At 47.0% G+C, this 11,017-nt stretch overlaps 1 protein-coding gene across 1 annotated transcript in view; it reads left to right on the top strand.

Moving 5' to 3' along the window:
* The window catches only part of CUX1 (cut like homeobox 1), a 359,467-nt gene that overhangs the window by 176,831 nt on the left and 171,619 nt on the right, over nt 1-11,017 (top strand).

Genomic DNA, 11,017 nt, shown 5'->3' with positions numbered 1-11,017 from the left:
GGGGTGCGTCGCCCCCCCCCCCCCCCCCGAGCTCCCAGTGAGAGATCGGGGCTACCATTTGGCCAACTCTTCAGTGCGCACGGGTGACAGCAGAAGGTGCGGGATCCAAGGAGGCGGCGGAGGGCGGAGAGGCGATTCCAGGACGGTGAGGGTTGCATGTGAGGGCAGCAGCCGCCGTGAGGCTGGTGATGGCTGCAGATTTGAGAGGAGTGCAGGCGGGGCACCTCTCTCTGCTCATAATTTCCTGCCGCAGGAAGTCGTCCCCCGCGCCTGGCTCCCTAAGGCACAGAAGGACATCAGTAGCCCAGGTCTCGGAAGGACTTGAATTGCCCTTTGCTCAGAATTACATGTCCCGACCCTCATTTTCTGAGTAAAGCCATCACCTTGCACCTGCCCACGTGTGATCCAAGCTTTTCCTCTGCCTCTTCAGCAGCCTTTGTGAGACCCATGAGCTCAGTGCTTCTGTGGCCAAAGAAGCTCAGGGTGCTCCTTCGGTTGTTTGCTTGTTTTTCATTCTTTCTGAAAAATCTCCAACCTACCTCAAAGTAGAAAGACTGGCATAACGAAGAGCCGAGCACCCTTTACCCAGACTCGTCACCTGTCAACGTTGTGCCACGTTTGCTAGGGAGCAAACCCCTTTGCTCAACATTTGGAAGTGGGTTGCAGCCAACCGGCCACCCCACACCCTCAGCGGCATGGGCGTCTCCTAAAATTAAGGGCATTTCCACAGTAACCCCGAGTATCACACCTGGGAAAATAACAAGAATTTCGTAATATCTGATATTCTATCCAAAATCAAATTTCCCGTTACCCCTAAAATGTCTTTTATAACTGCTCTGCATTGCATTTGAGGGATATATATATATATATATATATATTTCTCTTTTAATATAGACAGTCTCTCCACCCCCTCACCTTTGTTATCGTTATTGATTTTTTTTTTTAAAGAATCTAAGCCAGTTGTGTAGATCGTCCCACATTTTGTTGGGGCGATGGGTTTACTTCTGGCAATATATATTAAATTTAAAATGCCTGTGAGACATCTAGGCTTCCTATTTGCCTGATTTTTTTTTTTAAGGCTATTTGAAAAGTAAATATTTTTATAGCACCGTTAATATCTACCAAGCTGCTGCTAATTGCTATATTTATGTTAAATAATGTGTGCTTTCCAATAAGCTGATTTGAGCAGAGGGGGCTAAATCCTGCTCGTTTCTGAAGACTGAGCTTGCATAGCAGCGGGTAACGGCACGTGCAGACCACGAGTGCAGGGATGACCAGGGGCAGCGTGTCCTGATGCTTAGATGGGGCGGGATCCGTTGTTTTTCTAAAAAGCCACCTTCTCTAGTAACCAGAGGCTCATTCTCATACCCATCACTCGAGTGTCTGCTGCTGCAGTTTTATTTATCAGGTATATTCTTTGAGTTCATCCCAATATGCTTGAGTTCCCCTAGAAGAAAGTACTGTGTTAGTGAAAAGGTAATCTTCGCCTCAGAATTTGTACAGATTTCTTCCTTACTTGAGATCCCCAAAAGAAAAAAACAAAACAAAATAAAAATAAAGTTTTCGGACAGCGAGAAATTCACAGACAGAGGCCTTTAGAGTTCCTGCGAGAAGACTTCTTTATTGTGTGTCATAACGTCACGGGAAACGCTAGCCAGGCCAGGGTGCCGTTTACACCCTTAGGTGTTTTCTCATGGTCCTCGGTGTAAATCCAGACGCCCTCCTGCCTGTGGTTTGTGGGGCCCACGTGGTTCAGTAACTGCTCACCTCTCTAGGGTCCACTCACTCCTTCCTCCTGTCCCAGCATACATGGCCATCCTGAGTCTCTGCCAGGTCCTTGTGCACTGGGCGTCCTCACTGGTCCCCAGGCCTTTGCACGGCTGACCTGCTTCCTGAAATGTTCCTCTTCCTTCCTCTTTACCTGGCTCACTTCCTCAAGGAAGTCTTCCCTGAGCCCCAAAGGATGGGCCAGGTTCCCCTGCATCGTGTGCTCCGAGCTATTTGTGACACATCTGTCATCATACCCGAGAGCCACCTGTCACTCTGTCTCGGTTCTCCTTTCGTCTGTAAAATGTGTGACGGCAGCCACTGTATGTTGTTCTGTTGGCCACTGTGTTCCCAGCACCCGACGCAGCAAGTCAGAAGCAAAAAGTATTTGGGCTCTCAAAGTGGTTATTGATAGATGATGGAACAGCCAGGTTCCCCCGGGGGCAGTTTTTAAAGCACTTTGCCTCTCTCCTTTCTTCAGGATCCGTTGCTCTTCATAAGGTGAGAGGGACCCTGGAAGGTATGCTCGGGAAATACCTTTAGAAGAAACTAGTGAATAATGATTTGTTGTCCTTGATTGAAAGGTTTGGGATCATACAGTCATAATGGTTATTCATAATTGTTATAGCAAAGTCATCAAGTTTAACGCTTACACCCAGCCAGCTGATTGGCGAGGCAGAGGTGGGGAGGGTCCGTCCAATTTAAGGTTTATTTTAGTCCAGTAATCAGGCAGTCCCTTCAGTGAAGTGACAGTCACACTGTCTAGGAAAACGCTAAGTCTTCCAAATTGCCTCCCCCGCTCCTAACTCCTCTCCCTGAGAAGGGTCCTCGTACAGAGGTTGAGGGGGTGAGGAGTTGGCTTAGGCCCTGCTTCTCTTGGCTGCAGGGGAGCTGTATATTTAACCCACGTGTCCTCAGGGAGGAAAATCCTCTTAAGAAGTAACTTAGTTACTTATATTAGAGGGGAAATAAAAGACTAAAAATCCATGAGCTTAGCATCCAGCTTAAAAAGTTATAAAAGTATGACAGAGTAAAAGCTCAAAGAAAAGAGGAAGAAGTAAATAAAAAATGCAGTAATAATATATAAATTAAAATGAATGAAAAAGAAAAGAAAGACCCAAGAAGGAAATAGCCCAGAAGCTAGTTCTTTGAAACAACTACTACAGTAGACAAACCACCTTCCTAAATCAAGGGGAAAAAAGGTTAGGAAGGAAAACAGGGTAACTGCAGCTGCAGTAGAGATTAGAAAGCTAGCAAGGGAATATTATAATCAATTTTATGCCAATAAATGTTAAAACCTAGGCAAGATGGACAAATTTCTGGTACGCTGTGATGCACCAAAGCTGATTGAAGGAGAAGTGGAAAACCTGAATCGCCTCATAACTATTGCAGAAATATTTCCACAAGGTCTAGACAGTTCTGTGGGAGAGTCCTGTCAGTCATTCAGGAAACAGATAGTTCTCTTCTTTGGCAAATTGGGAAAACTTCTTTTCCTTCAGAAAACAGAAAAAGAGAACACTTCCTAACTCATTTTATGAAGCTAATGTAGCCTTCATGCCAAAACCAGACAAGAACAGTATAAGAAAAGAAAATTAAAATCTGTCTTGTTTATGAATAGATATGCAGAAGTCTTTAAAAAGGTATCAATAAATTGAGTCCATCAAGCTCCATGTATCCCAAGAATGCTGTGTGGTTTAACAGAAAAAATTAGTTAATGCAAGTCAGTAATCATTCTCAGATTAAAAAGGAAAAATCTCAAAAGTTACAGGAAAAGAATTTGGTAAATTTCAACATTCATTCACGATTTAAAAAAACAAAACAAAACAAAAAAACAACCAGCAAACCAGGAATAGAGGGGAAATTTGTTAACCTGGGAAAAGGCATTTATCAAAAACCTACATCAGTCATCATATTCAGTGATGTTAAAAACATTCCCTATGAAATCAGGAACAAGACAAAATGCCTACTGTTGCCACTTTTATTTAACATTGTACTGGAAGTCTTAGAAGACTAGTCTTCATGGAAGACTAGAAAAAGAAATAAAGTACAAGTGTTAGAGCAGAAGAAATAAAACTGTCATTTTTCAAGTGAGCCTCGATTATTTAACAAGGTTACTAGATACAAAATCAATATAAAAAAGTAATTGCATATCTCTACATCAGTAGCAAACTGAAAAAGGATACCACTGCAGATAGCAACACAAAAATAAAGGATACCGAGAAGTAAATATGACAACACGTAGGAACTCATTCTGGAGAAAAGTATAACATTCTTATTGAACAATATTAAAGAAGAGTTAAGTGGAGAAAGCCAAGGTATTCAAGGAAAGAAATTCCCACTACTGTATTATTAAAGACATCAATTTTCCCCCAATAGATGATAGAGTGAGTCATTGTAGTTTCAATCAAAATTCTAACAGTATTTTTCATGAAACTTGAAAAGCTGATTCCAGAATTTATATGCAAGAGCAAATGGTCAATAATGACAAAGATAATAGTAAATAGGAATAAAACAGAGAATTTGCCCAACCAGATTATCAAAGCTACAGTAATTGGCACAGGGACAGATAAATACACCAGTGGGACGTAGTAAAGAAATCAGGAACTGACCTGTGCATATACAGAAGCCAAATATATTGCAAACATGGCATTGCAGATCCGTGAGGAAAGCGTGGACTTTTCAATAAATGGTCTCCTGACCATTGGTTATCCTTATGGAATTAAATGAAATTAGATCCCTACCTCACACCATATGCAAACACAAATTACAGGTAAAGACTTAAGGTAAAACTTTCAGCCTTTCAGAAGAAAATATAGAATATGATGACTTTGGGTTGGGTAGGATTTCTTAAACAGGAAACCATAAAGGAAGACATTGTTACATTCAAGTACATTAAAATTTTAAAGTAAATTTTATGTCATGGAAAGACAGCCTAAATGAAGTGAAAGGCCAGCCCAGTGCTGCTAGCTCAGTTTCACCTTTATGAACTAGGAAAGGGCGCCACCTCCCTCAAGACATTTTCCTTATCTGTTGGAAACTTACCATAGTAAAAGATTCAAACCACCTATCTGAACGTTTTTTCATAATAAAGATCAAATGCCCCTGATGTGAATGTTGCCCCCTTGGGCCATACTGTGAACCCATCATCGTACATGGGGTAGTTGCCGTACACATAGCCGACAAAGGATTAGTATTCAGGAATTTTTTTTTTCACTTTTACCTATTAATAAGAAAAAAACCATAACATCCCAATAGGAAAATGGGCAAAACCATGAACAGCATTCTCAGAAGAGAACATCAGAATGGCCAGTACACATATGAAGAGATGCTCAAACATATAATCAAGGAATCGCAAATTAAAATAATCTAAATGCGCCTTATGCATATCTACCAGGCTGGCCAAAATTCAAAAGTCAAGATAAGCGCATAAACGGGTGCGCAACCTTTTTGAAAACCTATCTGGCATCAGATTCTCCAGCTGAAGAAGTAAGTATACTTTGACAGAGCATTTCCACTCCCAGATATACGCCCTAAGTGAACTTAAAACACGGGCCCCAGGAAACAAGGTCAGGAATGTTTGCAAACGGTAACCAAGTAGAAACAACCCGCTTTCCATCAGCAGTAGGAGGAGTAAGTAAAGAATGATGCAGTCATACGGTGGAATACAACACAGCAGGGGAAAGAGAATGAAATGCAAAATGGTGCAATACTGAGCTGGTACTGTTTAAGATACATTTGTATTGTTATATAATAGAACCATAACGAAAAGGTTAAACGGGAAATCCAGAAGAGAGGTTGCCGCATATAGGCACAAAGGTGGTTTCAGAAGTCATGGGAGTGTTGTCACTCACAGGTGTTCATTTTGTGATTTGTAATGTGCGCACTCTTTTGTAAGTATGAGCGACTTCTTTCCAAAGGAGAGACTCGTGCTTACAAGTAGCTACGTAATTCTATTTTCGCATGTCAGAAGCCGAGTACTATTTTCTCCCATCTCTTTGCATTTTTCTTCTGTGATAAAGCACATTTGTGAAGCTGTTCCAAATGGCATTTGTGGGACAGTTAGCAAGTGCTGTGTTCAGTGCTTTTCAGGCACGTGCTGCCCGGTCTTTGCCATCCCGGAAAGGAGCCGCTGCTTTGACCTTCCTGCCAGCGGATCTCCAAAGCTGTACCCATCTCTCCTGTTGGCTCCCACTGTGGGAGGACGTGCCCCTTCCTCAAACACTGGTTCCCCCACCACCGCGGGGCTTGGAGCCCAGCTCCTGCTTTCTCAGGAACCACAGTCCTGCAGGGACCCCCCTCCTGTGTCTTCAGTCTCTGCTAGTTCCTGGAGTGTTCTCAGCAGCATTCCTACAAGTGGTAGCATGTGCCATCTCGGGAGGTAGGGAGGGAGACAGACTCCTTTCTCCCCCAGGCACTTGGCCAAGCTTCTCCAAAGAGCCGTCCGTCCATTCTATGCGTATACCCACCCCTGTCTGGCGTCCACCCCGCTCTTCCTTGACCCTTTACGTCAAGGTAATTACTAGAGTTTACAAATACTCCTTAAAATATAATTACTCTAGATTTGCCAAAGAAGTTCCACAAGCTTTATGCAACAGTTTTTGAATAGTGTTATATACAGGGTACTGTGTTATTTTTAAATCATTATTACCTATCCTCACTGTAACGAAATTGGAAATGTTGGAAATTACGTAATTTATTTTTCCTGAATTTACCATAACTTTTTTTTCACTTCCAACTCTCAGCCCCCAATTTTTTTTTATTAGTGTTTCCTCATAGAAGTTGGAAGCAGCCATGGCCCATGTTAGATTCTAGAAATGCAACTCAGGCATTGCTACCCAGCCCACTGGTCACAGTGTCTGTGTCAAGTGACCATCTGCGGGTCCTGTCAGTGACATTTCTCCGCTCTTCCTTGACCCTTTAAGTCCTCAGCTCTCTTACCCCAGTGACATTCAGCCCACCTGACCCTCTTGTGATAACCTCTTCTTTTGATATCCCGTGATGCTGTGCCCGCTGAGTCTTCTGTTCACTTCTCTGCCTATTGATTTTTAGTCTCCTTGGGCTGTTCCTCCTTTTCGAACCTTCAGACCTCTGAAGAGCAGCCTTCTCTGCTGTATCATCTCTCAGGATCTGCCTGCGGAAAACTCAGGTTTCTGTCTCTAACTTGGTCTTCTCTTTGGAGTCCCAGCTCCTTCGAGAATGCCTGTGTGACATAACCTCGCCGTTTTCCGCAGGAAAGACTTGTTAACCCACGACCCACCTCCCCTTCTCTGGCTTCCATGCCTGCTGAAATTCCCTCCTCCTCCAACCTTCACCTTCTTGGGCATAACGCCCCAGGGGGCCTGGCCACCTCAGCTGGAAATCCAGGCCTCCTCTCTCCCATGCCCCCACCTCCTCCATCCCACCTCCAGAGTGCACCGTCACCATCTCCCACATGCTTGTCCAGTGCCGTGTCGTGTGTCACCGAGACCAGTGGCTCCCTAACTGGTCTCTGTTCCCGCTCTTACCCACCCTACCCCCTCCTCTCCTCTGTGTGTCAGCAAGGATTGGGTCCTTCCTTGCTTCCAGGGCCTCCCCAGTGCCCTGAGCCTTCGGGGTGCCCTGGCCTGGCTGCTGCCTGCCTCCCAGCCCCAGCTGTTCCCCCAACCCCCCGACCGGCCCTCTCCTACTCATCCTGTGGGGCTCGCCTCAGGTGTCACCCCTCACAGAGGTGTCCTCTGACGGTCAGTCCAAACTGAGGCCCCTTTATTTCTCTTGTAGCAAGTGGTTCCGTTCAGAGTGCCTTCCTCTGTGCATGTGAGTTTTCACGTCCGCCACTCTCTCTAGATTTTCCATCTGTGTTGGCCTCCTCTCTATACCTAGACCTGGCCCCGTTGAGCATGTGGTAGGTGCCCATTGGATGGGTGGGTAGCAGCAGCATCCTCATGTCACAGATGAGGAGACTAAGCCCCGCAGGTAGGTAAGGCACCCATCGTCATGTGGGTGATAACGGCGGGCCTGGGCTGTCTGGCCTCCCAGACCGTGTTCTCCAGTGATGGTGCTTGGGGAGTGGGGAGGTGGCGCCCTCTGCCCCTCCATCCTCTCAGTCAACTCCCTGGTCTTTGATAAGGACAGTTGATGTTCATTTAGCGTAAAGCGCTTGGCAAACAAACTTCAGGCTCCCTCCCCTTCCAACCAGCCCCTCCTGTATCAGATCTGGTGCTGCATGCCTGGTCCCCGTAGACATAAATATCCATAACTGTGTGCAGATCCTTTGGTGCAACCCAACCTGTGCCCCTTGGAGGAGTGGGGTGCGGCTTAACTGATGTCGCAGTGTCACCTGCTGGCATGGCCCACGGGAGGGACCAAGCCATCATTTGGAACTTTCCTTTATACTGAAGGTCCACCATATACATAGCACCAATGGTATTCAGAGCCTCAGTCTGGCCGTGTGAGACCCCACATGGGCTCTGATGCTGGGTTTTACTCTCTCTGTTCATTTCTTCATTCAGTAAAACCCCCGAGAGCCGACTGTGTGCAGCTCTGGGCCAAATAGGAGCTGAGGACGCAGCCGTGGATACAGTTGACAGGCGCCTGTGTCCTAGTGAAGGGACCCAGGAGTGATGTCAGATGGTGGCAGTGCTGTGAGGGAAGTGATAGGAACGGAGAAGCGCAGGCTCCTCCAGAGACGGTCCTCATGGGAGGTGACGTTGGGGGAAGACCTGCGTGATGAGAAGGACCAGCCAGGCATGGAGCTGGGAGAGTGTCGGGCAGAGCGGGGAGGTGCCAAGGCCCCGAGGAGGGACAGTGCTCTCGGGATGAGTGGGGACCGGAAAGGAGGCCCGCGTGCGGGGGTAGGGGGGCTGGGCCAAGGGAGCGAGGAAGCCAGGCCAGAGCAGCCAGCGGGGGCCGGGTGGGCAGGGGTCTCACGGGCCACGAGATGGGAAACTGCCTTGAAAGGCTCTCTTCCAAAGACGTCTGAGTGCGGTGTAAAGCAAAGGACCGTGCACACTTGCAGGTCCGTCTGATAGATTTAATAAAAAATAGGCGAAATGGATTGAGTTGGGTAAATAGTCCATGAATTAGTTAAAAGTGACTGAGTTTCCAGGGTTCCCTGTGGCCTGGGTCTGTTGTCCTGTCACATATTTATGAGTGCAGATCTAAAGGCCGTGGCTAAATAAAGCCAGGAGGTCCGAGTGCTTTATTCCCAAGGACATTTCGCAGGGGGTTAGAGGCCCTGCGCGCCGGCCCAGGCACTGCCGCTCCATCTGCTGTGAACTCGGGCGGCTCCTGGGCCTCTTTCTGTCTGACTCTGCGCATCTGTAAAGCGAGTGGGTGAGCGAGGGAGTCGGCAGGGGGCCCCGTGGCTCTGAAGTCCCGTGTGACTCAGTGGCCGGGTACATGGGTTGACTGTCAGCAGCAGAACAGAAGAGGGGACATTTTCCAGCAATTACATCTGTTCCTTGAAGGAGTGGTCATTCAAGGTAGCGAGTTTCCCATTACTGGGAGTGTTCAGGCAAAGGCCAGGGGACCCCCTGTCAGGGATGTTTTCAGCTCCTACCCAGTCTTCAAGGCCCAACCCAAACTTGGGAGCCTCCGAGTCATCTCAGGATACCCTCGCCAGAAACAAACCCTTCCCTCCCCGTCTCTGGTGGGGCTTCGTTTGTATCTGTCTTGTGATTTGGGGGCCTGGAGACATTGTCTTTATTTTCTAGTTACTGGAACACAGTTTAACTAGCGCTATACTAAGCCTTATGCTTCTGAAATCTAGATGATAGGGACTGTGTGTGTTACACATGCACACACACGCGTACTTATGTCCCCATCATACCTGTACTCAGCAAGTACCACATTAAGAGTTGTGGGCAGGCTGGTAGTCGAGAAAATTGGACCAGACAGGTGGGTCCCAAAGCTGGTCCCCGGATAGCCCAACCGGCTGCCCGAGAATCACCCACACGTTTCCAGAAATACAGCTCCCCGGGCTCCTCCCTCCAAGGTTCTGATTCAGCAGACTGGGGAGGGGCCCTAAGAATCTGTCCTTTTACAAAGTCCCCACTGATTCTCATGCGTGGCTGATTGTAGGACCCACGAGCTATGCTCCCCCCAAGGGCAGTTCCTCTAGGTCAAGTTCTGGTTCTGAGCACCCGCCTCAAGCACCCTTGATCCGTGTGTCAGGAGCTCCGTGATTTCGCTTTAAAATGTATTTCCAGACGTCATGTCCTTGGCTTCTGCTCCGGCCAGGCTGGTCTATTTACCGTCACCGAGCATGCCTTGTGGTTTCCTGCCTCTGCCCTTTTCCTAAAGTCACGGCCTCCGTTAGTATAACCTTTTGCTCTTCCTCACCTATAAAACTCATTTCCATCCTTTAAGACCGAGCTACAAGTCTGCCTCCTTCGTTCCTTTTGCAGACCATCTCAGCCTGCTGCTAACTTTTTCCTTCCAAGGGCCTGCATCTTCTCCCCGACTGTGTATCTCCCTCTTTGCCTGACCGAGCTGGTCGAGGGAGGTATTCTCAGCTGAAGTTTCCTCCTTCTTACCTTCTCCTCGTTAGCAAAGACTCACCGAGTCCTGTGTTTGAGGCTTTGCACCAGCTTCCTAGTGACCCACAAGAAAAATAAGGTGGCCTCCCCTCCCTGGGGCCTCAAAGGCATCTGCCAGTTTGAGCCCAGTGTCCCTCCCCTTTTTAAAAAATTTTTTTATTTTATATTGGAGTATAGTTGATTAACAGTGTTGTCTTAGGACTTCCCTGGTGGTGCAGTGGTTAGGAATCCACCTGCCAATGCAGGGGACATGGGTTCGAGCCCTGGTCTGGGAAGATCCCACATGCCACAGAGCAATTAAGCCTGTGCGCCACAACTACTGAAGCCTGCACGCCACAACTACTGAAGCCTGCACGCTTAGAGCCCGTGCTCCGCGATAAGAGAAGCCACCACAGTGAGAAGCCCATGCACCACAACGAAGAGTAGCCCCTGCTCGCCACAACTAGAGAAAACCTGCGCGTACCGACAAAGACCCAACACAGCCAAAAATAAAATAGATAAAATTTACTCACAAAACAAAACAATGTTGTCTTAGTTCCAGATGTACAGCAAAGTGATTCAGTTATACATATACATATATCTATTCTTTTTCAAATTCTTTTCTCATTTAAGCTACTACAGAATATTGAGCAGAGTTCTCTGTGCTATACAGTAGGTCCTTTGGTTATCTCTATTTTAAATATAGCAGTGTGTACATGTCAATCCCAAACCCCCAATCTGTCCTCCCCCCCCCC

The sequence above is a fragment of the Lipotes vexillifer genome, unplaced genomic scaffold, assembly GCF_000442215.2.
Source record: "Lipotes vexillifer unplaced genomic scaffold, Lipotes_vexillifer_v1.1 scaffold12, whole genome shotgun sequence".
NCBI classification, from domain to species: domain Eukaryota; kingdom Metazoa; phylum Chordata; class Mammalia; order Artiodactyla; family Lipotidae; genus Lipotes; species Lipotes vexillifer.
Note: the sequence above shows the minus strand (reverse complement) of the source record. Positions and strands in the feature narration are given on the sequence as shown.